This window comes from Cervus elaphus, chromosome 33 (assembly GCF_910594005.1).
Source record: "Cervus elaphus chromosome 33, mCerEla1.1, whole genome shotgun sequence".
Lineage (NCBI taxonomy): Eukaryota > Metazoa > Chordata > Mammalia > Artiodactyla > Cervidae > Cervus > Cervus elaphus.
In genome coordinates, this window is record NC_057847.1 from 358,857 (window position 1) to 385,128 (window position 26,272).

Consider the following 26,272-nt stretch of genomic DNA (forward strand, 5'->3'; position numbering starts at 1 on the left):
TAGGTCTTTCTCTGTCGTCTCCACAGGGGATTCAGACATCCTTTCATCTTTGGAGATGAAAGACGAGCCTGCCTTCAAGTCACTGCAGGGATATCCGGCCTTATTTCGAGTCAGGGCATCGCGGTGTCCATTCCACTTCAGGTCGCAAACTCAGGGTCCCTCTCACATACCTAGAGCTGAGAGAAGCCTCCTCTTGAGGTGCTTGTGGTAAGGTTGTATTCCTCTGGAGTCGAAGTTAGGGACTACCCTCTCATCACGAGTTGATTTTTGGTCCACGGAGCTCTTTTGTGTTGCTACAGTGACCTCAGGATCCTTCTTGCCTTGACAGAGTGTTCTTGGGGTTTCTCTGGAGTGCCATCAAGGAAATCAAGGCTCCTTTCATGTGTGATGTGCAACACGGATTTGCTCTGCACCCAGTGCAGGTTAATCGGGCCTCATCTAGGGGCGAGGGGGAAGTCTCATGGTTTTTCTCGAGTTGCGGCGGAAACCTGGGGTATATTCTCGAGTTACGATGAGGATCGCCCTTGCACCCGCGTGTTTGTTCAGCGACGTCAGGACTCCTGCCTAATTGCGAGGGACAACTCGGGATTCTCCTCGAGGTTTGGCAGGGCAATTGTGACACCTCTCCATCTGAGGCGGGAGACCAAGGGTCCCTTTCCACGTGCCACAGGAATCCTGGGACTCCTATTAAGTTTCAGGAGGAGTCAGGCATCGTCTCCTTGGAGGCACTGATCTCCACGTACCTCTGGAGTTTTCAAAGGATGTGAGGCCTCCGGTCGTGATGAGGTGGGGATCTAGGTCTTTCTCTGTAGTCTCCACAGGGGATTCAGACATCCTTTCATCTTGGGAGATGCAAGACGAGCCTGCATTCAAGTCACTGCAGGGATATCCGGCCTTATTTCGAGTCAGGGCATCGCGGTGCCCATTCCACTTGAGGCCGCAAACTCAGGGTCCCTCTCACATACCTAGAGCTGAGAGAAGCCTCTTCTTGAGGTTCTTGTGGTGAGGTAATATTCCTCTGGAGTCGAAGCCAGGGACTAACCTCACATCTCGACTTGATTTTTGGTCCACGGAGCTCTTTCGTGTTGCTACAGTGACCTCAGGATCCCTCTAGCCTTGAAACAGTGTTCTTGGGGTTTGTCTGGAGTGCCATCAAGGAAATCAAGGCTCCTTTCATGTGTGATGTGCAGCATGGAATTGCTCTGCACACAGTGCAGGGGAATCGGGCCTCACTCGCGGCGAGGGGGAAGTCTCATGGTTTTTCTCGAGTTGCGGCGGGAACCTGGGGTATATTCTCGAGTTACGACGGGGATGGACCTTCCACCCACGTGTTTGTTCAGCGACGTCAGGACTCCTGCCTAGTTGCGAGGGACAACTCGGGATTCTCCTCGCGGCGTGGCAGGGCAATTGGGACGCCTGTCCAGCTGAGGCGGGAGACCAAGGGTCCCTTTCCACGTACCACAGGAATTCTGGGACTCCTATCAAATTTCACGAGGAGTCAGGCATCGTCTCCTTTGGAGGCACTGATCTCCGTGTACCTCTGGAGTTTTCAAAGGATGTGAGGCCTCCGGTCGCGATGAGGTGGGGAACTAGGTCTTTCTCTGTGGTCTCCACAGGGGATTCAGACATCTTTTCATCTTCGGAGATGCAAGACGTGCCTGCATTCAAGTCACTGCAGGGATATCCGGCCTTATTTCGAGTCAGGGCATCGCGGTGTCCATTCCACTTGAGGCCACAAACTCAGGGTCCCTCTCACATACCTAGAGCTGAGAGAAGCCTCCTCTTGAGGTGCTTGTGGTAAGGTGGTATTCCTCTGGAGTCGAAGCCAGGGACTAACCTCTCATCTCGAGTTGATTTTTGGTCCACGGAGCTCTTTCGTTTTGCTGCAGTGACCTCAGGATCCCTCTAGCCTTAAAACAGTGTTCTTGGGGTTTCTCTGGAGTGCCATCAAGGAAATCAAGGCTCCTTTCATGTGTGATGTGCAACACGAAATTGCTCTACACGCAGTGCAGGGGAATCGGGCCTCATCTCGTGGCGAGGGGGAAGTCTCATGGTTTTTCTCGAGTTGCGGCGGGAATCTGGGGTATATTCTCGAATTCTGACGGGGATGGCCCTTCCACCCACGTTTTTGTTCAGCCACGGTAGGACTCCTGCCTAGTTGCGAGGGACAACTCGGGATTCTCCTCAAGGATTGGTATGGCAATTTGAACGCCTCTCCAGCTGAGGCGGGAGACCAAGGGTCCCTTTCCACGTGCACAGGAATCCCGGGACTCCTATCAAGTTTCACGAGGAGTCAGGCATCGTCTCCTTTGGAGGCACTGATCTCCGCATACCTCTGCAGTCTTCAAAGGATATGAGGCCTCCGGTCGCGATGAGGTGGGGAACTAGGTCTTTCTCTGTGGTCTCCACAGGGGATTCAGACATCCTTTCGTCTTGGGAGATGCAAGACGAGCCTGCATTCAAGTCACTGCAGGGATATCCGGCTTAATTTCGAGTCAGGGTATCGCGGTGTCCATTCCACTTGAGGCCGCAAACTCAGGGTCCCTCTCACATACCTAGAGCTGAGAGAAGCCTCCTCTTGAGGTGCTTGTGGTAAGGTGGTATTCCTCTGGAGTCGAAGTTAGGGACTACCCTCTCATCTCGAGTTGATTTTTGGTCCACGGAGCTCTTTCGTGTTGCTTCAGTGACCTCAGGATCCTTCTTGCCTTGACAGAGTGTTCTTGGGGTTTCTCTGGAGTGCCATCAAGGAAATCAAGGCTCCTTTCATGTGTGATGTGCAACACGGATTTGCTCTGCACCCAGTGCAGGTTAATCGGGCCTCATCTAGGGGCGAGGGGGAAGTCTCATGGTTTTTCTCGAGTTGCGGCGGAAACCTGGGGTATATTCTCGAGTTACGATGAGGATCGCCCTTGCACCCGCGTGTTTGTTCAGCCACGTCAGGACTCCTGCCTAATTGCGAGGGACAACTCGGGATTCTCCTCGAGGTTTGGCAGGGCAATTGCGACACCTCTCCAGCTGAGGCGGGAGACCAAGGGTCCCTTTCCACGTGCCACAGGAATCCTGGGACTCCTATTAAGTTTCAGGAGGAGTCAGGCATCGTCTCCTTGGAGGCACTGATCTCCACGTACCTCTGGAGTTTTCAAAGGATGTGAGGCCTCCGGTCGTGATGAGGTGGGGATCTAGGTCTTTCTCTGTAGTCTCCACAGGGGATTCAGACATCCTTTCATCTTGGGAGATGCAAGACGAGCCTGCATGCAAGTCACTGCAGGGATATCCAGCCTTATTTCGAGTCAGGGCATCGCGGTGCCCATTCCACTTGAGGCCGCAAACTCAGGGTCCCTCTCACATACCTAGAGCTGAGAGAAGCCTCTTCTTGAGGTACTTGTGGTGAGGTAATATTCCTCTGGAGTCGAACCCAGGGACTAACCTCACATTTTGACTTGATTTTTGGTCCACGGAGCTCTTTCGTGTGGCTACAGTGACCTCAGGATCCCTCTAGCCTTGAAACAGTGTTCTTGGGGTTTGTCTGGAGTGCCATCAAGGAAATCAAGGCTCCTTTCATGTGTGATGTGCAGCATGGAATTGCTCTGCACACAGTGCAGGGGAATCGGGCCTCACTTGCGGCGAGGGGGAAGTCTCATGGTTTTTCTCGAGTTGCGGAGGGAACCTGGGGTATATTCTCGAGTTAAGACGGGGATGGCCATTCCACACACGTGTTTGTTCAGCGACGACAGGACTCCTGCCTAGTTGCGAGGGACAACTCGGGATTCTCCTCGAGGCTTGGCAGGGCAGTTGGGACGACTCTCCAGCTGAGGCGGGAGACCAAGGGTCCCTTTCCACGTGCCACAGGAATCCTGGGACTCCTATCAAGTTTCAGGAGGAGTCAGGCATCGTCTCCTTTGGAGGAACTGATCTCCGCGTACCTCTGAAGTTTTCAAAGGATGTGAGGCCTCCGGTCGTGATGAGGTGGGGAACTAGGTCTTTCTCTGTGGTCTCCACAGGGGATTCAGACATCCTTTCGTCTTGGGAGATGCAAGACGAGCCTGCATTCAAGTCACTGCAGGGATATCCAGCCTTATTTCGAGTCAGGGCATCGCGGTGTCCATTCGACTTGAGGCCGCAAACTCAGGGTCCCTCTCACATACCTAGAGCTGAGAGAAGCCTCCTCTTGAGGTGCTTGTGGTAAGGTGGTATTCCTCTGGAGTCGAAGCCAGGGACTAACCCCTCATCTCGAGTTGATTTTTGGTCCACGGAGCTCTTTCATGTTGCTACAGTGACCTCAGTTTCCCTCTAGCCTTGAAACAGTGTTCTTGGGGTTTCTCTGGAGTGCCATCAAGGAAATCAAGGCTCCTTTCATGTGTGATGTGCAACACGGAATTGCTCTGCACGCAGTGCAGGGGAATCGGGCCTCATTTCGCAGCGAGGGGGAAGTCTCATGGTTTTTCTCGAGTTGCGGCGGGAACCTGGGGTATATTCTCGAGTTACGACGGGGATGGCCCTTTCACCCACGTGTTTGTTCAGCGACGGCAGGACTCCAGCCTAGTTGCGAGGGACAACTCGGGATTCTCCTCGAGGCTTGGCAGGGCAATTGGGACGCCTCTCCAGCTGAGGCGGGAGACCAAGGGTCCCTTTCCACGTGCCACAGGAATCCTGGGACTCCTATCAAGTTTCACGAGGAGTCAGGCATCATCTCCTTTGGAGGCACTGATCTCCGCGTACCTCTGGAGTTTTCAAAGGATGTGAGGCCTCCGGTCGCCATCAAGTGGGGAACTAGGTCTTTCTCTGTGGTCTCCACAGGGGATTCAGACATCCTTTCGTCTTGGGAGATGTAAGACGAGCCTGCATTCAAGTCACTGCAGGGATATCCAGCCTTATTTCGAGTCAGGGCATCGCGGTGTTCATTCCACTTGAGGCCGCAAACTCAGGGTCCCTCTCACATACCTAGAGCTGAGAGAAGCCTCCTCTTGAGGTGCTTATGGTAAGGTGGTATTCTTCTGGAGTCGAAGCCAGGGACTAACCTCTCATCTCGAGTTGATTTTTGGTCCACGGAGCTCTTTAGTGTTGTTGCAGTGACCTCAGGATCACTCTAGCCTTAAAACAGTGTTCTTGGGGTTTCTCTGGAGTGCCATCAAGGAAATCAAGGCTCCTTTCATGTGTGATGTGCAACACGGAATTGCTGTGCACGCAGTGCAGGGGAACCGGGCCTCATCTCGCGGCAACCGGGAAGTCTCATTGTTTTTCTCGAGTTGAGGCGGGAACCTGGGGTATATTCTCGAGTTACGACGGGGATGGCGCTTCCACACACGTGTTTGTTCAGCGACATCAGGACTCCTGCCTAGTTGCGAGGGACAACTCGGGAATCTCCTCGAGGCTTGGCAGGGCAATTGGGACGCCTCTCCAGCTGAGGCGGGAGACCAAGGGTCCCTTTCTACGTGCCACAGGAATCCTGGGACTCCTATCAAGTTTCACGAGGAGTCAGGCATCGTCTCCTTTGGAGGCACTGATCTCCGCGTACCTCTGGAGTTTTCAAAGGATGTGAGGCCTCGGGTCGCGATGAGGTGGGGAACTAGGTCTTTCTCTGTGGTCTCCACAGGGGATTCAGACATCCTTTCGTCTTGGGAGATGCAAGACGAGCCTGCATTCAAGTCACTGCAGGGATATCCAGTTTTATTTCGAGTCAGGGCATCGCGGTGTCCATTCCACTTGAGGCCGCAAACTCAGGGTCCCTCTCACATAGCTAGAGCTGAGAGAAGCCTCCTCTTGAGGTGCTTGTGGTAAGGTGGTATTCCTCTGGAGTTGAAGCCAGGGACTAACCTCTCATCTCGAGTGGATTCTTGGTGCACGGAGCTCTTTCGTGTTGCTACAGTGACCTCAGGTTCCCTCGAGCCTTGAAACAGTGTTCTTGGGGTTTCTCTGGAGTGCCATCAAGGAAATCAAGGCTCCTTTCATGTGTGATGTGCAACACGGAATTGCTCTGCACGCAGTGCAGGGGAATCGGGCCTCATCTCGCGGCGAGGGGGAAGTCTCATGGTTTTTCTCGAGTTGCGGCGGGAACCTGGGGTATATTCTCGAGTTACGACGGGGATGGCCCTTCCACCCACGTGTTTCTTCAGCGACGTCAAGACTCCTGCCTAGTTGCGAGGGACAACTCGGGATTCTCCTCGAGGTTTGGTAGGGAAATTGGGACGCCTCCCCAGCTTAGGCGGGAGACCAAGGGTCCCTTTCCACGTGCCACAGGAATTCTGGGACTCCTATCAAATTTCACGAGGAGTCAGGCATCGTCTCCTTTGGAGGCACTGATCTCCGCGTACCTCTGGAGTTTTCAAAGGATGTGAGGCCTCCGGTCGCGATGAGGTTGGGAACTAGGTCTTTCTCTGTGGTCTCCACAGGGGATTCAGACATCTTTTCATCTTCGGAGATGCAAGACGTGCCTGCATTCAAGTCACTGCAGGGATATCCGGCCTTATTTCGAGTCAGGGCATCGCGGTGTCCATTCCACTTGAGGCCGCAAACTCAGGGTCCCTCTCACATACCTAGAGCTGAGAGAAGCCTCCTCTTGAGGTGCTTGTGGTAAGGTGGTATTCCTCTGGAGTCGAAGCCAGGGACTAACCTCTCATCTCTAGTTGATTTTTGGTCCACGGAGCTCTTTCGTGTTGCTGCAGTGACCTCAGGATCCCTCTAGCCTTAAAACAGTGTTCTTGGGGTTTCTCTGGAGTGCCATCAAGGAAATCAAGGCTCCTTTCATGTGTGATGTGCAACACGGAATTGCTCTACACGCAGTGCAGGGGAATCGGGCCTCATCTCGTGGCGAGGGGGAAGTCTCATGGTTTTTCTCGAGTTGCGGCGGGAATCTGGGGTATATTCTCGAGTTCCGACGGGGATGGCCCTTCCACCCAAGTTTTTGTTCAGCCACGTCAGGACTCCTGCCTAGTTGCGAGGGACAACTCGGGATTCTCCTCAAGGATTGGTATGGCAATTTGAACGCCTCTCCAGCTGAGGCGGGAGACCAAGGGTCCCTTTCCACGTGCACAGGAATCCTGGGACTCCTATCAAGTTTCACGAGGAGTCAGGCATCGTCTCCTTTGGAGGCACTGATCTCCGCATACCTCTGCAGTTTTCAAAGTATATGAGGCCTCCGGTCGCGATGAGGTGGGGAACTAGGTCTTTCTCTGTGGTCTCCACAGGGGATTCAGACATCCTTTCGTCTTGGGAGATGCAAGACGAGCCTGCATTCAAGTCACTGCAGGGATATCCGGCTTAATTTCGAGTCAGGGTATCGCGGTGTCCATTCCACTTGAGGCCGCAAACTCAGGGTCCCTCTCACATACCTAGAGCTAAGAGAAGCCTCCTCTTGAGATGCTTATGGTAAGGTGGTATTCCTCTGGAGTCGAAGCCAGGGACTAACCTCTTATCTCGAGTTGATTTTTGGTCCACGGATCTCTTCCGTGTTGCTACAGTGACCTCAGGATCCCTCTAGCCTTGAAACAGTGTTCTTGGGTTTTCTCTGGAGTGCCATGAAGGAAATCAAGGCTCCTTTCATGTGTGATGTGCAACACGGAATTGCTCTGCACACAGTGCAGGCGAATCGGGCCTCATCTGGCGGCGAGGGGGAAGTCTCATGGTTTTTCTCGAGTAGCGGCGGGAACCTGGGGTATATTCTGGAGTTACGACGGGGGTGGCCCTTCCACCCACGTGTTTGTTCAGCGACGTCAAGACTCCTGCCTAGTTGCGAGGGACAACTCGGGATTCTCCTCGAGGTTTGGTAGGGCAATTGGGACGCCTCCCAAGCTTAGGCGGGAGACCAAGGGTCCCTTTCCACGTGCCACAGGAATCCTGGGACTCCTATCAAGTTTCACGAGGAGTCAGGCATCGTCTCCTTTGGAAGCACTGATCTCCGCATACCTCTGGAATTTTCAAAGGATGTGAGGCCTCCGGTCGTGATGAGGTGGGGATCTAGGTCTTTCTTTGTGGTCTGCACAGGGGATTCAGTCATCCTTTCGTCTTGGGAGATGCAAGACGAGCCTGCATTCAAGTCACTGCAGGGATGTCCGGCCTTATTTCGAGTCAGGGCATCGCGGTGTCCATTCCACTTGAGGCCGCAAAATCAGGGTCCCTCTCACATACCTAGAGCTGAGAGAAGCCTCCTCTTGAGGTGCTTGTGGTAAGGTGGTATTCCTCTGGAGTCGAAGCCAGGGACTAACCTCTCATCTCGAGTTGATTTTTGGTCCATGGAGATCTTTCTTGTTGCTACAGTGACCTCAGGATCCCTCTAGCCTTGAAACAGTGTTCTTGGGGTTTCTCTGGAGTGCCATCAAGGAAATCAAGGCTCCTTTCATGTGTGATGTGCAACACGGAATTGCTCTGCACCCAGTGCAGGTTAATCGGGCCTCATCTAGGGGCGAGGGGGAAGTCTCATGGTTTTTCTCGAGTTGCGGCGGGAACCTGGGGTATATTCTCGAGTTACGACGGGGATGGCCCTTCCACCTACGTGTTCGTTCAGCCACGTCAGGACTCCTGCCTAGTTGCGAGGGACAACTCGGGATTCTCCTCGAGGCTTGGCAGGGCAATTGGAATGCCTCTCCAGCTGAGGCGGGAGACCAAGGGTCCCTTTCCACGTGCCAAAGGAATCCTGGGACTCCTATCAAGTTTCGCGAGGAGACAGGCATCGTCTCCTTTGGAGGCACTGTTCTCCGCGTACCTCTGGAGTTTTCAAAGGATGTGAGGCCTCCGGTCGCGATGAGGTGGGGAACTAGGTCTTTCTCTGTCGTCTCCACAGGGGATTCAGACATCCTTTCATCTTTGGAGATGAAAGACGAGCCTGCCTTTAAGTCACTGCAGGGATATCCGGCCTTATTTCGAGTCGGGGCATCGCGGTGTCCATTCCACTTCAGGTCGCAAACTCAGGGTCCCTCTCACATACCTAGAGCTGAGAGAAGCCTCCTCTTGAGGTGCTTGTGGTAAGGTGGTATTCCTCTGGAGTCGAAGTTAGGGACTACCCTCTCATCTCGAGTTGATTTTTGGTCCACGGAGCTCTTTTGTGTTGCTACAGTGACCTCAGGATCCTTCTTGCCTTGACAGAGTGTTCTTGGGGTTTCTCTGGAGTGCCATCAAGGAAATCAAGGCTCCTTTCATGTGTGATGTGCAACACGGATTTGCTCTGCACCCAGTGCAGGTTAATCGGGCCTCATCTAGGGGCGAGGGGGAAGTCTCATGGTTTTTCTCGAGTTGCGGCGGAAACCTGGGGTATATTCTCGAGTTACGATGAGGATCGCCCTTGCACCCGCGTGTTTGTTCAGCGACGTCAGGACTCCTGCCTAATTGCGAGGGACAACTCGGGATTCTCCTCGAGGTTTGGCAGGGCAATTGTGACACCTCTCCAGCTGAGGCGGGAGACCAAGGGTCCCTTTCCACGTGCCACAGGAATCCTGGGACTCCTATTAAGTTTCAGGAGGAGTCAGGCATCGTCTCCTTGGAGGCACTGATCTCCACGTACCTCTGGAGTTTTCAAAGGATGTGAGGCCTCCGGTCGTGATGAGGTGGGGATCTAGGTCTTTCTCTGTAGTCTCCACAGGGGATTCAGACATCCTTTCATCTTGGGAGATGCAAGACGAGCCTGCATTCAAGTCACTGCAGGGATATCCAGCCTTATTTCGAGTCAGGGCATCGCGGTGCCCATTCCACTTGAGGCCGCAAACTCAGGGTCCCTCTCACATACCTAGAGCTGAGAGAAGCCTCTTCTTGAGGTTCTTGTGGTGAGGTAATATTCCTCTGGAGTCGAAGCCAGGGACTAACCTCACATCTCGACTTGATTTTTGGTCCACGGAGCTCTTTCGTGTTGCTACAGTGACCTCAGGATCCGTCTAGCCTTGAAACAGTGTTCTTGGGGTTTGTCTGGAGTGCCATCAAGGAAATCAAGGCTCCTTTCATGTGTGATGTGCAGCATGGAATTGCTCTGCACACAGTGCAGGGGAATCGGGCCTCACTCGCGGCGAGGGGGAAGTCTCATGGTTTTTCTCGAGTTGCGGCGGGAACCTGGGGTATATTCTCGAGTTACGACGGGGATGGCCATTCCACACACGTGTTTGTTCAGCGACGACAGGACTCCTGCCTAGTTGCGAGGGACAACTCGGGATTCTCCTCGAGGCTTGGCAGGGCAGTTGGGACGCCTCTCCAGCTGAGGCGGGAGACCAAGGGTCCCTTTCCACGTGCCACAGGAATCCTGGGACTCCTATCAAGTTTCACGAGGAGTCAGACATCATCTCCTTTGGAAGCACTGATCTCCACATACCTCTGGAATTTTCAAAGGATGTGAGGCCTCCGGTCGTGATGAGGTGGGGATCTAGGTCTTTCTCTGTGGTCTGCACAGGGGATTCAGACATCCTTTCGTCTTGGGAGATGCAAGACGAGCCTGCATTCAAGTCACTGCAGGGATATTCGGCCTTATTTTAAGTCAGGGCATAGCGGTGTCCATTCCACTTGAGGCTGAAAACTCAGGGTCCCTCTCACATACCTAGAGCTGAGAGAAGCCTCCTCTTGAGGTGCTTGTGATAAGGTGGTATTCCTCTGGAGTTGAAGCCAGGGACTAACCCCTCATCTCGAGTTGATTTTTGGTCCACGGAGCTCTTTCGTGTTGCTACAGTGACCTCAGGATCCCTCTAGCCTTGAAACAGTGTTCTTGGGGTTTCTCTGGAGTGCCATCAAGGAAATCATGGCTCCTTTCATGTCTGATGTGCAACACGGAATTGCTCTGCACGCAGTGCAGGATATCGGGCCTCATCTCGCGGCGAGGGGGAAGTCTCATGGTTTTTCTCGAGTTGCGGCGGGAACCTGGGGTATATTCTCGAGTTACGACGGGGATGGACCTTCCACCCACGTGTTTGTTCAGCGACGTCAGGACTCCTGCCTAGTTGCGAGGGACAACTCGGGATTCTCCTCGAGGCGTGGCAGGGCAATTGGGACGCCTGTCCAGCTGAGGCGGGAGACCAAGGGTCCCTTTCCACGTACCACAGGAATTCTGGGACTCCTATCAAATTTCACGAGGAGTCAGGCATCGTCTGCTTTGGAGGCACTGATCTCCGTGTACCTCTGGAATTTTCAAAGGATGTGAGGCCTCCGGTCGCGATGAGGTGGGGAACTAGGTCTTTCTCTGTGGTCTCCACAGGGGATTCAGACATCTTTTCATCTTCGGAGATGCAAGACGTGCCTGCATTCAAGTCACTGCAGGGATATCCGGCCTTATTTCGAGTCAGGGCATCGCGGTGTCCATTCCACTTGAGGCCGCAAACTCAGGGTCCCTCTCACATACCTAGAGCTGAGAGAAGCCTCCTCTTGAGGTGCTTGTGGTAAGGTGGTATTTCTCTGGAGTCGAAGCCAGGGACTAACCTCTCATCTCGAGTTCATTTTTGGTCCACGGAGCTCTTTCGTGTTGCTGCAGTGACCTCAGCATCCCTCTAGCCTTAAAACAGTGTTCTTGGGGTTTCTCTGGAGTGCCATCAAGGAAATCAAGGCTCCTTTCATGTGTGATGTGCAACACGGAATTGCTCTACACGCAGTGCAGGGGAATCGGGCCTCATCTCGTGGCGAGGGGGAAGTCTCATGGTTTTTCTCGAGTTGCGGCGGGAATCTGGGGTATATTCTCGAGTTACGAAGGGGATGGCCCTTCCACCCACGTTTTTGTTCAGCCACGGTAGGACTCCTGCCTAGTTGCGAGGGACAACTCGGGATTCTCCTCAAGGATTGGTATGGCAATTTGAACGCCTCTCCAGCTGAGGCGGGAGACCAAGGGTCCCTTTCCACGTGCACAGGAATCCTGGGACTCCTATCAAGTTTCACGAGGAGTCAGGCATCGTCTCCTTTGGAGGCACTGATCTCCGCATACCTCTGCAGTTTTCAAAGTATATGAGGCCTCCGGTCGCGATGAGGTGGGGAACTAGGTCTTTCTCTGTGGTCTCCACAGGGGATTCAGACATCCTTTCGTCTTGGGAGATGCAAGACGAGCCTGCATTCAAGTCACTGCAGGGATATCCGGCTTAATTTCGAGTCAGGGTATCGCGGTGTCCATTCCACTTGAGGCCGCAAACTCAGGGTCCCTCTCACATACCTAGAGCTAAGAGAAGCCTCCTCTTGAGATGCTTGTGGTAAGGTGGTATTCCTCTGGAGTCGAAGCCAGGGACTAACCTCTTATCTCGAGTTGATTTTTGGTCCACGGATCTCTTCCGTGTTGCTACAGTGACCTCAGGATCCCTCTAGCCTTGAAACAGTGTTCTTGGGTTTTCTCTGGAGTGCCATCAAGGAAATCAAGGCTCCTTTCATGTGTGATGTGCAACACGGAATTGCTCTGCACGCAGTGCAGGCGAATCGGGCCTCATCTGGCGGCGAGGGGGAAGTCTCATGGTTTTTCTCGAGTAGCGGCGGGAACCTGGGGTATATTCTGGAGTTACGACGGGGGTGGCCCTTCCACCCACGTGTTTGTTCAGCGACGTCAAGACTCCTGCCTAGTTGCGAGGGACAACTCGGGATTCTCCTCGAGGTTTGGTAGGGCAGTTGGGACGCCTCCCCAGCTTAGGCGGAAGACCAAGGGTCCCTTTCCACGTGCCACAGGAATCCTGGGACTCCTATCAAGTTTCACGAGGAGTCAGGCATCGTCTCCTTTGGAAACACTGATCTCCGCATACCTCTGGAATTTTCAAAGGATGTGAGGCCTCCGGTCGTGATGAGGTGGGGATCTAGGTCTTTCTCTGTGGTCTGCACAGGGGATTCAGACATCCTTTCGTCTTGGGAGATGCAAGACGAGCCTGCATTCAAGTCACTGCAGGGATATCCGGCCTTATTTTAAGTCAGGGCATCGCGGTGTCCATTCAACTTGAGGCCGCAAACTCAGGGTCCCTCTCACATACCTAGAGCTGAGAGAAGCCTCCTCTTGAGGTGCTTGTGGTAAGGTGGTATTCCTCTGGAGTCGAAGTTAGGGACTACCCTCTCATCTCGAGTTGATTTTTGGTCCACGGAGCTCTTTCGTGTTGCTACAGTGACCTCAGGATCCTTCTTGCCTTGACAGAGTGTTCTTGGGGTTTCTCTGGAGTGCCATCAAGGAAATCAAGGCTCCTTTCATGTGTGATGTGCAACACGGATTTGCTCTGCACCCAGTGCAGGTTAATCGGGCCTCATCTAGGGGCGAGGGGGAAGTCTCATGGTTTTTCTCGAGTTGCGGCGGAAACCTGGGGTATATTCTCGAGTTACGATGAGGATCGCCCTTGCACCCGCGTGTTTGTTCAGCGACGTCAGGACTCCTGCCTAATTGCGAGGGACAACTCGGGATTCTCCTCGAGGTTTGGCAGGGCAATTGCGACACCTCTCCAGCTGAGGCGGGAGACCAAGGGTCCCTTTCCACGTGCCACAGGAATCCTGGGACTCCTATTAAGTTTCAGGAGGAGTCAGGCATCGTCTCCTTGGAGGCACTGATCTCCACGTACCTCTGGAGTTTTCAAAGGATGTGAGGCCTCCGGTCGTGATGAGGTGGGGATCTAGGTCTTTCTCTGTAGTCTCCACAGGGGATTCAGACATCCTTTCATCTTGGGAGATGCAAGACGAGCCTGCATTCAAGTCACTGCAGGGATATCCAGCCTTATTTCGAGTCAGGGCATCGCGGTGCCCATTCCACTTGAGGCCGCAAACTCAGGGTCCCTCTCACATACCTAGAGCTGAGAGAAGCCTCTTCTTGAGGTACTTGTGGTGAGGTAATATTCCTCTGGAGTCGAACCCAGGGACTAACCTCACATTTCGACTTGATTTTTGGTCCATGGAGCTCTTTCGTGTGGCTACAGTGACCTCAGGATCCCTCTAGCCTTGAAACAGTGTTCTTGGGGTTTGTCTAGAGTGCCATCAAGGAAATCAAGGCTCCTTTCATGTGTGATGTGCAGCATGGAATTGCTCTGCACACAGTGCAGGGGAATCGGGCCTCACTCGCGGCGAGGGGGAAGTCTCATGGTTTTTCTCGAGTTGCGGAGGGAACCTGGGGTATATTCTCGAGTTAAGACGGGGATGGCCATTCCACACACGTGTTTGTTCAGCGACGACAGGACTCCTGCCTAGTTGTGAGGGACAACTCGGGATTCTCCTCGAGGCTTGGCAGGGCAGTTGGGACGCCTCTCCAGCTGAGGCGGGAGACCAAGGGTCCCTTTCCACGTGCCACAGGAATCCTGGGACTCCTATCAAGTTTCAGGAGGAGTCAGGCATCGTCTCCTTTGGAGGAACTGATCTCCGCGTACCTCTGAAGTTTTCAAAGGATGTGAGGCCTCCGGTCGTGATGAGGTGGGGAACTAGGTCTTTCTCTGTGGTCTCCACAGGGGATTCAGACATCCTTTCGTCTTGGGAGATGCAAGACGAGCCTGCATTCAAGTCACTGCAGGGATATCCAGCCTTATTTCGAGTCAGGGCATCGCGGTGTCCATTCGACTTGAGGCCGCAAACTCAGGGTCCCTCTCACATACCTAGAGCTGAGAGAAGCCTCCTCTTGAGGTGCTTGTGGTAAGGTGGTATTCCTTTGGAGTCGATGCCAGGGACTAACCCCTCATCTCGAGTTGATTTTTGGTCCACGGAGCTCTTTCATGTTGCTACAGTGACCTCAGTTTCCCTCTAGCCTTGAAACAGTGTTCTTGGGGTTTTTCTGGAGTGCCATCAAGGAAATCAAGGCTCCTTTCATGTGTGATGTGCAACACGGAATTGCTCTGCACGCAGTGCAGGGGAATCGGGCCTCATTTCGCAGCGAGGGGGAAGTCTCATGGTTTTTCTCGAGTTGCGGCGGGAACCTGGGGTATATTCTCGAGTTACGACGGGGATGGCCCTTTCACCCACGTGTTTGTTCAGCGACGGCAGGACTCCAGCCTAGTTGCGAGGGACAACTCGGGATTCTCCTCGAGGCTTGGCAGGGCAATTGGGACGCCTCTCCAGCTGAGGCGGGAGACCAAGCGTCCCTTTCCACGTGCCACAGGAATCCTGGGACTCCTATCAAGTTTCACGAGGAGTCAGGCATCATCTCCTTTGGAGGCACTGATCTCCGCGTACCTCTGGAGTTTTCAAAGGATGTGAGGCCTCCGGTCGCCATCAAGTGGGGAACTAGGTCTTTCTCTGTGGTCTCCACAGGGGATTCAGACATCCTTTCGTCTTGGGAGATGTAAGACGATCCTGCATTCAAGTCACTGCAGGGATATCCAGCCTTATTTCGAGTCAGGGCATCGCGGTGTTCATTCCACTTGAGGCCGCAAACTCAGGGTCCCTCTCACATACCTAGAGCTGAGAGAAGCCTCCTCTTGAGGTGCTTATGGTAAGGTGGTATTCTTCTGAAGTCGAAGCCAGGGACTAACCTCTCATCTCGAGTTGATTTTTGGTCCACGGATCTCTTCCGTGTTGCTACAGTGACCTCAGGATCCCTCTAGCCTTGAAACAGTGTTGTTGGGGTTTCTCTGGAGTGCCATCAAGGAAATCAAGGCTCCTTTCATGTGTGATGTGCAACACGGAATTGCTGTGCACGCAGTGCAGGGGAACCGGGCCTCATCTCGCGGCAACCGGGAAGTCTCATTGTTTTTCTCGAGTTGAGGCGGGAACCTGGGGTATATTCTCGAGTTACGACGGGGATGGCGCTTCCACACACGTGTTTGTTCAGCGACATCAGGACTCCTGCCTAGTTGCGAGGGACAACTCGGGAATCTCCTCGAGGCTTGGCAGGGCAATTGGGACGCCTCTCCAGCTGAGGCGGGAGACCAAGGGTCCCTTTCTACGTGCCACAGGAATCCTGGGACTCCTATCAAGTTTCACGAGGAGTCAGGCATCGTCTCCTTTGGAGGCACTGATCTCCGCGTACCTCTGGAGTTTTCAAAGGATGTGAGGCCTCCGGTCGCGATGAGGTGGGGAACTAGGTCTTTCTCTGTGGTCTCCACAGGGGATTGAGACATCCTTTCATCTTGGGAGATGCAAGACGTGACTGCATTCAAGTCACTGTAGGGATATCCGGCCTTAATTCGAGTCAGGGCATCGCGGTGTCCTTTCCACTTGAGGCCGCAAACTCAGGGTCCCTCTCACATACCTAGAGCTGAGAGAAGCCTCCTCTTGAGGTGCTTGTGGTAAGGTGGTATTCCTCTGGAGTCGAAGCCAGGGACTAACCCCTCATCTCGAGTTGATTTTTGGTCCACGGAGCTCTTTCATGTTGCTACAGTCACCTCAGGATCTCTTTAGCCTTGAAACAGTGTTGTTGGGGTTTCTCTGTAGTGCCATCAAGGAAATCAAGGCTCCTTTCATGTGTGATGTGCAACATGGAATTGCTCTGCACATAGTGCAGGCGAATCGAGCCTCATCTCGTGGCAAGGGGGAAGTCTCATGGTTTTTCTCGAGTTGCGGCGGGAACCTGGGGTATATTCTCGAGTTACGACGGGGATGGCCCTTCCACACACGTGCTTGTTCAGCGACGTCAGGACTCCTGCCTAGTTGCGAGGGACAACTCGGGAATTTCGTCGAGAAATGGCAGGGCAATTGGGACGCCTCTCCAGCTGAGGCTAGAGACCAATGGTCCCTTTCCACGTACCACAGGAATCCTGGGACTCCTATCAAGTTTCACGAGGAGTCAGGCATCGTCTCCTTTGGAAGCACTGATCTCCACGTACCTCTGGAGTTTTCAAAGGATGTGAGGCCTCCGGTCGTGATGAGGTTGGGAACTAGGTCTTTCTCTGTGGTCTCCACAGGGGATTCAGACATCCTTTCATCTTGGGAGATGCAAGACGAGCCTGCATTCAATTCACTGCAAGAATATCCGGCCTTATATCGAGTCAGGGCATCGCGGTGTCCATTTCACTTGAGGCCGCTAAGTCAGGGTCCCTCTCACATACCTAGTGCTGAGAGAGGCCTCCTCTTGAGGTGCTTGTGGTAAGGTGGTATTCCTCTGGAGTCGAAGCCAGGGACTAAGCTCTCATCTCGAGTTGATTTTTGGTCCAAGGAGCCCTTTCCTGTTGCTACAGTGACCTCAGGATCCCTCTAGCCTTGAAACAGTGTTCTTGCGGTTTCTCTGGAGTGCCATCAAGGAAATCAAGTCTCCTTTCATGTGTGATGTGCAACACGGAATTGCTCTGCACGCAGTGCAGGTGAATCGGGCCTCATCTCGGGGCGAGGGGGAAGTCTCATGCTTTTTCTCGAGTTGCGGCGGGAACCTGGGGTATATTCTCGAGTTACGACGGGGATGGCCCTTCCACCCGCCTGTTTGTTCAGCGACGTCAGGACTCCTGCCTAGTTGCGAGGGGCAACTCAGGATTCTCCTCGAGGCTTGGCAGGGCAATTGGGACGCCTCTCCAGCTGAGGGGGGAGACCAAGTGTCCCTTTCCACGTGCCACAGTAATCCTGGGAATCCTATCAAGTTTCACGGGGAGTCAGGCATCGTCTCCATTGGAGGCACGGATCTCCGCGTACCTCTGGAGTTTTCGAAGGATGTGAGGCCTCCGGTCGCGATGAGGTGGGGAACTAAGTCTTTCTCTGTGGTCTCCACAGGGGATTCAGACATCCTTTCGTCTTGGGAGATGCAAGACGAGCCTGCATTCAACTCACTGCAGGGATATCCGGCCTTATTTCGAGTCAGGGCATCGCGGTGTCCATTCCACTTGAGGCCGCAAACTCAGGGTCCCTCTCACATACCTAGACCTGAGAGAAGCCTCCTCTTGAGGTGCTTGTGGTAAGGTGGTATTCCTCTGAAGTCGAAGCCAGGGACTAACCTCTCATCTCGAGTTGATTATTGGTCTCGGAGCTCTTTAGTGTGGCTAGAGTGACCTCAAGATCCCTCTAGCTCTGAAACAGTGTTCTTGGGGTTTCTCTGCAGTGCCATCAAGGAAATCAAGGCTCCTTTCATGTGTGATGTGCAACACGGAATTGCTCTGCACGCAGTGCAGGGGAATCGGGCCTCATCTCGCGGCGAGGGGGAAGTCTCATGGTTTTTCTCGAGTTGCGGCGGGCACCTGGGGTATATTCTCGAGTTACGACGGGAATGGCCCTTCCACCCGCCTGTTTGTTCATTGACGTCAGGACTCCTGCCTAGTTGCGAGGGGCAACTCGGGATTCTCCTCGAGGCTTGGCAGGGCAATTGGGACGCCTCTCCAGCTGAGGCGGGAGACCAAGTGTCCCTTTCCACGTGCAACAATAATCCTGGGAATCCTATCAAGTTTCACGAGGAGTCCGGAATCGTCTCCTTTGGAGGCACTGATCTCCACGTACCTCTGGAGTTTTCAAAGGATGTGAGGCCTCCGGTCGCGATGAGGTGGGGAACTAGGTCTTTCTCTGTGGTCTCCACAGGGGATTCAGACATCCTTTCGTCTTGGGAGATGCAAGACGAGCCTGCATTCAAGTCACTGCAGGGATATCCGGCCTTATTTCGAGTCAGGGCATCATGGTGTGCATTCCACTTGAGGCCGCAAAATCAGGGTCCCTCTCACATACCTAGAGCTGAGAGAAGCCTTCTCTTGAGGTGCTTGTGGTAAGGTGGTATTCCTCTGGAGTCGAAGCCAGGGACTAACCTCTCATCTCGAGTTGATTTTTGGTCCACGGATCTCTTTTGTGTTGCTACAGTGACCTCAGGTTCCCTCTAGCATTGAAATAGTGTTCTTGGGGTTTCTCTGGAGTGCCATCAAGGAAATCAAGGCTCCTTTCATGTGTGATGTGCAACACGGAATTGCTCTGTACGCAGTGCAGGGGAATCGGGCATCATCTCGCGGCGAGGGGGAAGTCTCATGGTTTTTCTCGAGTTGCGGCGGGAACCTGGGGTATATTCTAGAGTTACGACGGGGATGGCCCTTCCACACACGTGTTTGTTCAGCGACGTCAGGACTCCTGCCTAGTTGCGAGGGACAACTCTGGATTCTCCTCGAGGCTTGGCTGGGCAATTGGGAGGCCTCTCCAGCTGAGGCGGGAGACCAAGGGGCCCTTTCCACCAGCCGCAGGAATCCTGGGACTGCTATCAAGTTTCACGCGGAGTCAGGCATCGTCTCCTTTGGAGGCACTGATCTCCGCGTACCTCTGGAGTTTTCAAAGCATGTGATGCCTCTGGTCGCGATGAGGTGGGGAACTAGGTCTTTTTCTGTTATCTCCACAGGGAATTCAGACATCCTTTCGTCTTGGGAGATGCAAGACGAGTCTGCATTCAAGTCACTTCAGGGATATCCGGCCTTATATCGAGTCAGGGCATCGCGGTGTCCATTCCACTTGAGGCCGCAAACTCAGGGTCCCTCTCACATACCTAGAGCTGAGAGAAGCCTGCTCCTGTGGTGCTTGTGGTAAGGTGGTATTCCTCTGGAGTCGAAGCCAGGGACTAACTTCTCATCTCGAGTTCATTTTTTGTCCACGGAGATCTTTCTTGTTGCTACAGTGACCTCAGGATCCCTCTATCCTTGAAACAATGTTCTTGGGGTTTCTCTGGAGTGCCATCAAGGAAATCAAGGCTCCTTTCATGTGTGATGTGCAACACGGAATTGCTCTGCACGCAGTGCAGGGGAATCGGGCCTCATTTTGCGGCGAGGGGGAAGTCTCATGGTTTTTCTCGAGTTGCGGCGGGAACCTGGGGTATACTCTAGAGTTACGACGGGGATGGCCCTTCCACACACGTGTTTGTTCAGCCACGTCAGCACTGTGCCTAGTTGCAAGGGACAGCTCGGGATTCTCCTTGAGGCTTGGCAGGGCAATTGGGACGCCTCTCCAGCTGAGGGGGGAGAGCAAGTGTCCCTTTCCACGTGCCACAGGAATCCTGGGACTCCTATCAAGTTTCACGAGGAGTCAGGCATCGTCTGCTTTGGAGGAACTGATCTCCACGTACGTCTGGAGTTTTCAAAGGATGTGAGGCCTCCGGTCGCGATGAGGTGGGGAACTAGGTCTTTCTCTGTGGTCTCCACAGGGGATTCAGACATCCTTTCGTCTTGGGAGATGCAAGTCGAGCCTGCATTCAACTCACTGCAGGGATATCCAGCCTTATTTCGAGTCAGGGCATCGCCGTGTCCATTCCACTTGAGGCCACAAACTCAGGGTCCCTCTCACATACCTAGAGCTGAGAGAAGCCTCCTCTTGAGGTGCTTGTGGTAAGGTTGTATTCCTCTGGAGTCGAAGCCAGGGACTAACCTCTCATCTCGAGTTGATTTTTCGTCCACGGAGCTCTTTCGTGTTGTTACAGTGACCTCAGGATCCCTCTAGCCTTGAAACAGTGTTGTTGGGGTTTCTCTGGAGTGCCATCAAGGAAATCAAGGCTCCTTTCATGTGTGATGTGCAACACGGAATTGCTCTGCACGCAGTGCAGGGGAATCGGGCCTCATCTCGCGGCGAGGGGGAAGTCTCATGGTTTTTCTCGAGTTGCGGCGGGAACCTGGGGTATATTCTGGAGTTACGACGGGGATGGCCCTTCCACACACGTGTTTATTCAGCGACGTCAGGACTCCCGCCTAGTTGCGAGGGACAAATCGGGATTCTCCTTAAGGCTTGGCAGGAGAATTGGGATGCCTCTCCAGCTGAGGGGGGAGACCAAGTGTCCCTTTCCACGTGCCACAGGAATCCTGGGACTCCTATCAAGTTTCACGAGGAGTCAGGCATCGTCTCCTTTGGAGGCACTGATCTCCGCATACCTCTAGAGTTTTCAAAGGATGTGGGGCCTCCGGTCGCGATGAGGTGGGGAACTAGGTCTTTCTCTGTGGTCTCCACAGGGGATTCAGACATCCTTTCGTCTTGGGAGATGCAAGACGAGCCTGCATTTAAGTCACTGCATGGATATCCGACCTTATTTCGAGTCAGTGTATCGTGGTGTTCATTCCACTTGAGGCCGCAAACTCAGGGTCCCTCTCACATACCTAGAGCTGAGAGAAGCCTCCTCTTGAGGTGCTGGTGGTAAGGTGGTATTCCTCTGGAGTCGAAGCCAGGGACTAACCTCTCATCTCGAGTTGATTTTTGGTCCACGGAGCTCTTTCGTGTTGCTACAGTGAACTCAGGTTCCCTCTAGCCTTGAAACAGTGTTCTTGGGGTTTCTCTGGAGTGATAGCTAGGAAATCAAGGCTCCTTTTATGTGTGATGTGCAACACGGAATTGCTCTGCACGCAGTGCAGGGGAATCAGGCCTCATCTCGCGGCGAGGGGGAAGTCTCATGGTTTTTCTTGAGTTGGGTCAGGAACCTGGGGTATATTCTCGAGTTACGACGGGGATGGCCCTTCCACCCACGTGTTTGTTCAGCCACGTCAGGACTCCTGCCTAGTTGCGAGGGACAATTCGGGATTCTCCTCGAGGCTTGCCAGGGCAATTGGGACGCCTCTCCAGCTGAGGCGGGAGACCAAGGGGCCCTTTCCACTAGCCACAGGAATCCTGGGACTCCTATCAAGTTTCACGAGGACTCAGGCATCGTCTCCTTTGGAGGCACTGATCTCCGCGTACCTCTGGAGTTTTCAAAGGATATGAGGCCTCGGGTCGCGATGATGTGGGGAACTAGGTCTTTCTCTGTGGTCTCCACAGGGGATTCAGACATCCTTTCGTCTTGGGAGGTGCAAGACGAGCCTGCATTTAAGTCACTGCAGGGATATCCGGCCTTATTTTGAGTGAGGGCATCGCAGTGTCCATTCCACTTGAGACCGCAAACTCAGGGTCCCTCTCACATACCTAGAACTGAGAGAAGCCTCCTCTTGAGGTGCTTGTGGTAAGGTGGTATTCCTCTGGAGTCGAAGCCAGGGACTAACCTCTTATCTCGAGTTGATTTTTGGTCCACGGAGCTCTTTCGTGTTGCTACAGTGACCTCAGGATCCCTCTAGCCTTGAAACAGTGTTCTTGGGGTTTCTCTGGAGTGCCATCAAGGAAATCAAGGCTCCTTTCATGTGTGATGTGCAACACGGAATTGCTCTGCACGCAGTGCAGGGGAATCGGGCCTCATCTCGCGGCGAGGGGGAAGTCTCCTGGTTTTTCTCGAGTTGCGGCGGGAACCTGGGGTATACTCTCGAGTTACGACCGGGATGGCCCGTCCACCCACGTGTTTGTTCAGCGACGGCAGGACTCCTTCCTAGTTGCGAGGGACAACTCGGGATTCTCCTCGAGGCTTGGCAGGGCAATTGGAACGCCTCTCCAGCTGAGGCGGGAGACCAAGCGTCCCTTTCCACGTGCCACAGGAATCCTGGGACTCCTATCAAGTTTCACGAGGAGTCAGGAATCGTCTCCTTTGGAGGCACTGATCTCCGCGTACCTCTGGAGTTTTCAAAGGATGTGAGGCCTCCGGTCGCGATGAGGTGGGAAACTAGGTCTTTCTCTGTGGTCTCCACAGGGGATTCAGACATCCTTTCGTCTTGGGAGATGCAAGACGAGCCTGCATTCAAGTCACTGCAGGGATATCCGGCCTTATTTCGAGTCAGGGCATCGTGGTTTCCATTCCACTTGAGGCCGCAAACTCAGGGTCCCTCTCACATACCTAGAGCTGAGAGAAGCCTCCTCTTGAGGTGCTTGTGGTAAGGTGGTTTCCTCTGGCGTCGAAGCCAGGGACTAACCTCTCATCTCGAGTTGATTTTTGGTCCACGGAGCTCTTTCGTGTAGCTACAGTGACCTCAGGATCCCTCTAGCCTTGAAACAGTGTTCTTGGGGTTTCTCTGGAGTGCCATCAAAGTAATCAAGGCTCCTTTCATGTTTGATGTGCAACACGGAATTGCTCTGCACGCAGTGCAGGGGAATCGGGCCTCATCTCGCGGCGAGGGGGAAGTCTCATGGTTTTTCTCGAGTTGCGGCGGGAACCTGGGGTATATTCTCGAGTTACGACGGGGATGGCCCTTCCACCCACGTGTTTGTTCAGCGACGTCAGGACTCCTGCCTAGTTGCGAGGTACAACTCGGGATTCTCCTCGAGGCTTGGCAGGGCAATTGGGACGCCTCTCCAGCTGAGGCGGGAGACCAAGGGTCCCTTTCCACGTGCCACAGGAATCCTGGGCCTCGAATCAAGTTTCACGAGGAGTCAGGTATCTTCTTCTTTGGAGGCATTGAGCTCCATGTACCTCTGGAGTTTTCAAAGGATGTGAGGCCTCCGGTCGCGATGAGGTGGGGAACTAGGTGTTTCTCTGTGGTCTCCACAGGGGATTCAGACATCCTTTCGTCTTGGGAGATGCAAGACGAGCGTGCATTCAAGTCAGTGCAGGGATATCCGGCCTTATGTCGAGTCAGGGCGTTTCGGTGTCCATTCCACTTGAGGCCACAAATTCAGGGTCCCTCTCACATACCTAGAGCTGAGAGTAGCCTCCTCTTGAGGTGCTTGTGGTAAGGTGGTATTCCTCTGGAGTCGAAGCCAGGGACTACCCTCTTATCTCGAGTTGATTTTTGGTCCACAAAGCTCTTTCGTGTTGCTACAGTGACCTCAGGATCCCTCTAGCCTTGAAACCGTGTTCTTGGGGTTTCTCTGGAGTGCCATCAAGGAAATCAAGGCTCCTTTCATGTGTGATGTGCAACACGGAATTGCTCTGCACGCAGTGCAGGGGAATCGGGCCTCATCTCGCGGCGAGGGGGACGTCTCATGGTTTTTCTCGAGTTGCGGCGGGAACCTGGGATATATTCTCGAGTTACGACGGGGATGGCCCTTCCACACACGTGTTTGTTCAGCGACGTCAGGACTCCTGCCTAGTTGCGAGGGACAACTCGGGATTCTCCTCGAGGCTTGGCAGGGCAATTGGGACGCCTCTCCAGCTGAGGCGGGAGACCAAGGGTCCCTTTCCACGTGCCACAGGAATCCTGGGACTCCTATCAATTTTCAGGAGGAGTCAGGCATCGTCTCCTTTGGAGGCACTGATCTCCGTGTACCTCTGGAGTTTTCAAAGGATGTGAGGCCTCCGGTCGCGATGAGGTGGGGAACTAGGTCTTTCTCTGTGGTCTCCACTGGGGATTCAGACATCTTTTCATCTTGGGAGATGCAAGACGTGCCTGCATTCAAGTCACTGCAGGGATATCCGCCTTATTTCGAGTCAGGGCATCGCGGTGTCCATTCCACTTGAGGCCGCAAACTCAGGGTCCCTCTCACATACCTAGAGCTGAGAGAAGCCTCCTCTTGAGGTGCTTGTGGTAAGGTGGTATTCCTCTGGAGTCGAAGCCAGGGACTAAACTCTCATCTCGAGTTGATTTTTGGTCCACGGAGCTCTTTCGTGTTGCTGCAGTCACCTCAGGATCCCTCTAGCCTTAAAACAGTGTTCTTGGGGTTTCTCTGGAGTGACATCAAGGAAATCAAGGCTCCTTTCATGTGTGATGTGCCACACGGAATTGCTCTGCACGCAGTGTAGGGGAATCGGGCCTCATCTCGCGGCGAGGGGGAAGTCTCATGGTTTTTCTCGAGTTGCGGCGGGAACCTGGGGTATATTCTCGAGATACGACTGGGATGGCCCTTCCACCCACGTGTTTGTTCAGCGACGTCAGGACTCCTGCCTAGTTGCGAGGGACAACTCGGGATTCTCCTCGAGGCTTGGCAGGGCAATTGGAACGCCTCTCCAGGTGAGGCGGGAGACCAAGGGTCCCTTTCCACGTGCCACAGGAATCCTGGGACTCCTATCAAGTTTCACGAGGAGTCAGGAATCGTCTCCTTTGGAGGCACTGATCACCGCGTACCTCTGGAGTTTTCAAAGGATGTGAGGCTTCTGGTCGCGATGAGGTCGGGAACTAGGTCATTCTCTGTGGTCTCCACAGGGGATTCAGACATCCTTTCGTCTTGGGAGATGCAAGACGAGCCTGCATTCAAGTCACTGCAGGGATATCCGGCCGTATTTCCAGTCAGGCCATCGCGGTGTCCATTCGACTTGAGGCCGCAAACTCAGGGTGCCTCTCACATACCTAGAGCTGCGAGAAGCCTCCTCTTGAGGTGCTTGTGGTAAGGTGGTATTCTTCTCGAGTTGAAGCCAGGGACTAACTTCTCATCTCCAGTTGATTTTTGGTCCACGGAGCTCTTTCTTGTTGCTACAGTGACCTCAGGATCCCTCTAGCCTTGAAAGAGTGTTCTTGGGGTTTCTCTGAAGTGCCATCAAAGAAATAAAGGCTCCTTTCATGTGTGATGTGCAACACGGAATTGCTCTGCACGCAGTGCAGGGGAATCGGGCCTCATCTCGCGGCGAGGGGGAAGTCTCATGGTTTTTCTCGAGTTGCGGCGGGAACCTGGGGTATATTCTCGAGGTACGACGGGGATGGCCCTTCCACCCACGTGTTTGTTCAGCGACGTCAGGACTCCTGCCTAGTTGCGAGGGACAACTCGGGATTCTCCTCGAGGCTTGGCAGGGCAATTAGGACGCCTCTCCGGCTGAGGCGGGAGACCAAGGGTCCCTTTCCACGTGCCACAGGAATCCTGGGACTCGTATCAAGTTTCACGAGGAGTCAGGCATCGTCTCCTTTGGAGGCACTGATCTCCGCGTACCTCTGGAGTTTTCAAAGGATGTGAGGCCTCCGGTCGCCATCAAGTGGGGAACTAGGTCTTTCTCTGTGGTCTTCACAGGGGATTCAGACAACCTTTCATCTTGGGAGATGCAAGACGAGCCTGCATTCAAGTCACTGCAGGGATATCCGGTCTTATTTCGCTTCAGGGCATCGCAGTGTCCATTCCACTTGAGGCGGCAAACTCAGGGTCCCTCTCACATACCTAGAGCTGAGAGAAGCCCCCTTTTGAGGTGCTTGTGGTAAGGTGGTATTCCTCTGGAGTCGAAGCCAGGGACTAACCTCTCATCTCGGGTTGATTTTTGGTCCACGGAGCTCTTTCGTGTTTCTACAGTGACCTCAGGATCCCTCTCGCCTTGAAACAGTGTTCTTGGGGTTTCTCTGGAGTGCCATCAAGGAAATCAAGGCTCCTTTCTTGTGTGATGTGCAACACGGAATTGCTCTGCACGCACTGCAGGGGAATCGGGCCTCATCTCACGGTGAGGGGGAAGTCTCATGGTTTTTCTCGAGTTGTGGCGAGAACCTGGGGTATATTCTCGAGTTCCGACGGGGATGGCCCTTCCATCCACGTGTTTATTCAGCGACGTCAGGACTCCTTCCTAGTTGCGAGGGACAACTCGGGATTCTCCTCGAGGCTTGGGAGGGCAATTGGGACGCCTCTCCAGCTAAGGCGGGAGACCAAGGGTCCCTTTCCACGTGCCACAGGAATCCTGGGACTCCTATCAAGTTTCACGAGGAGTCAGGCATCGTCTCCTTTGGAGGCACTGATCACCGCGTACCTCTGGAGTTTTCAAAGGATGTGAGGCCTCTGGTCACGATGAGGTCGGGAACTAGGTCTTTCTCTGTGGTCT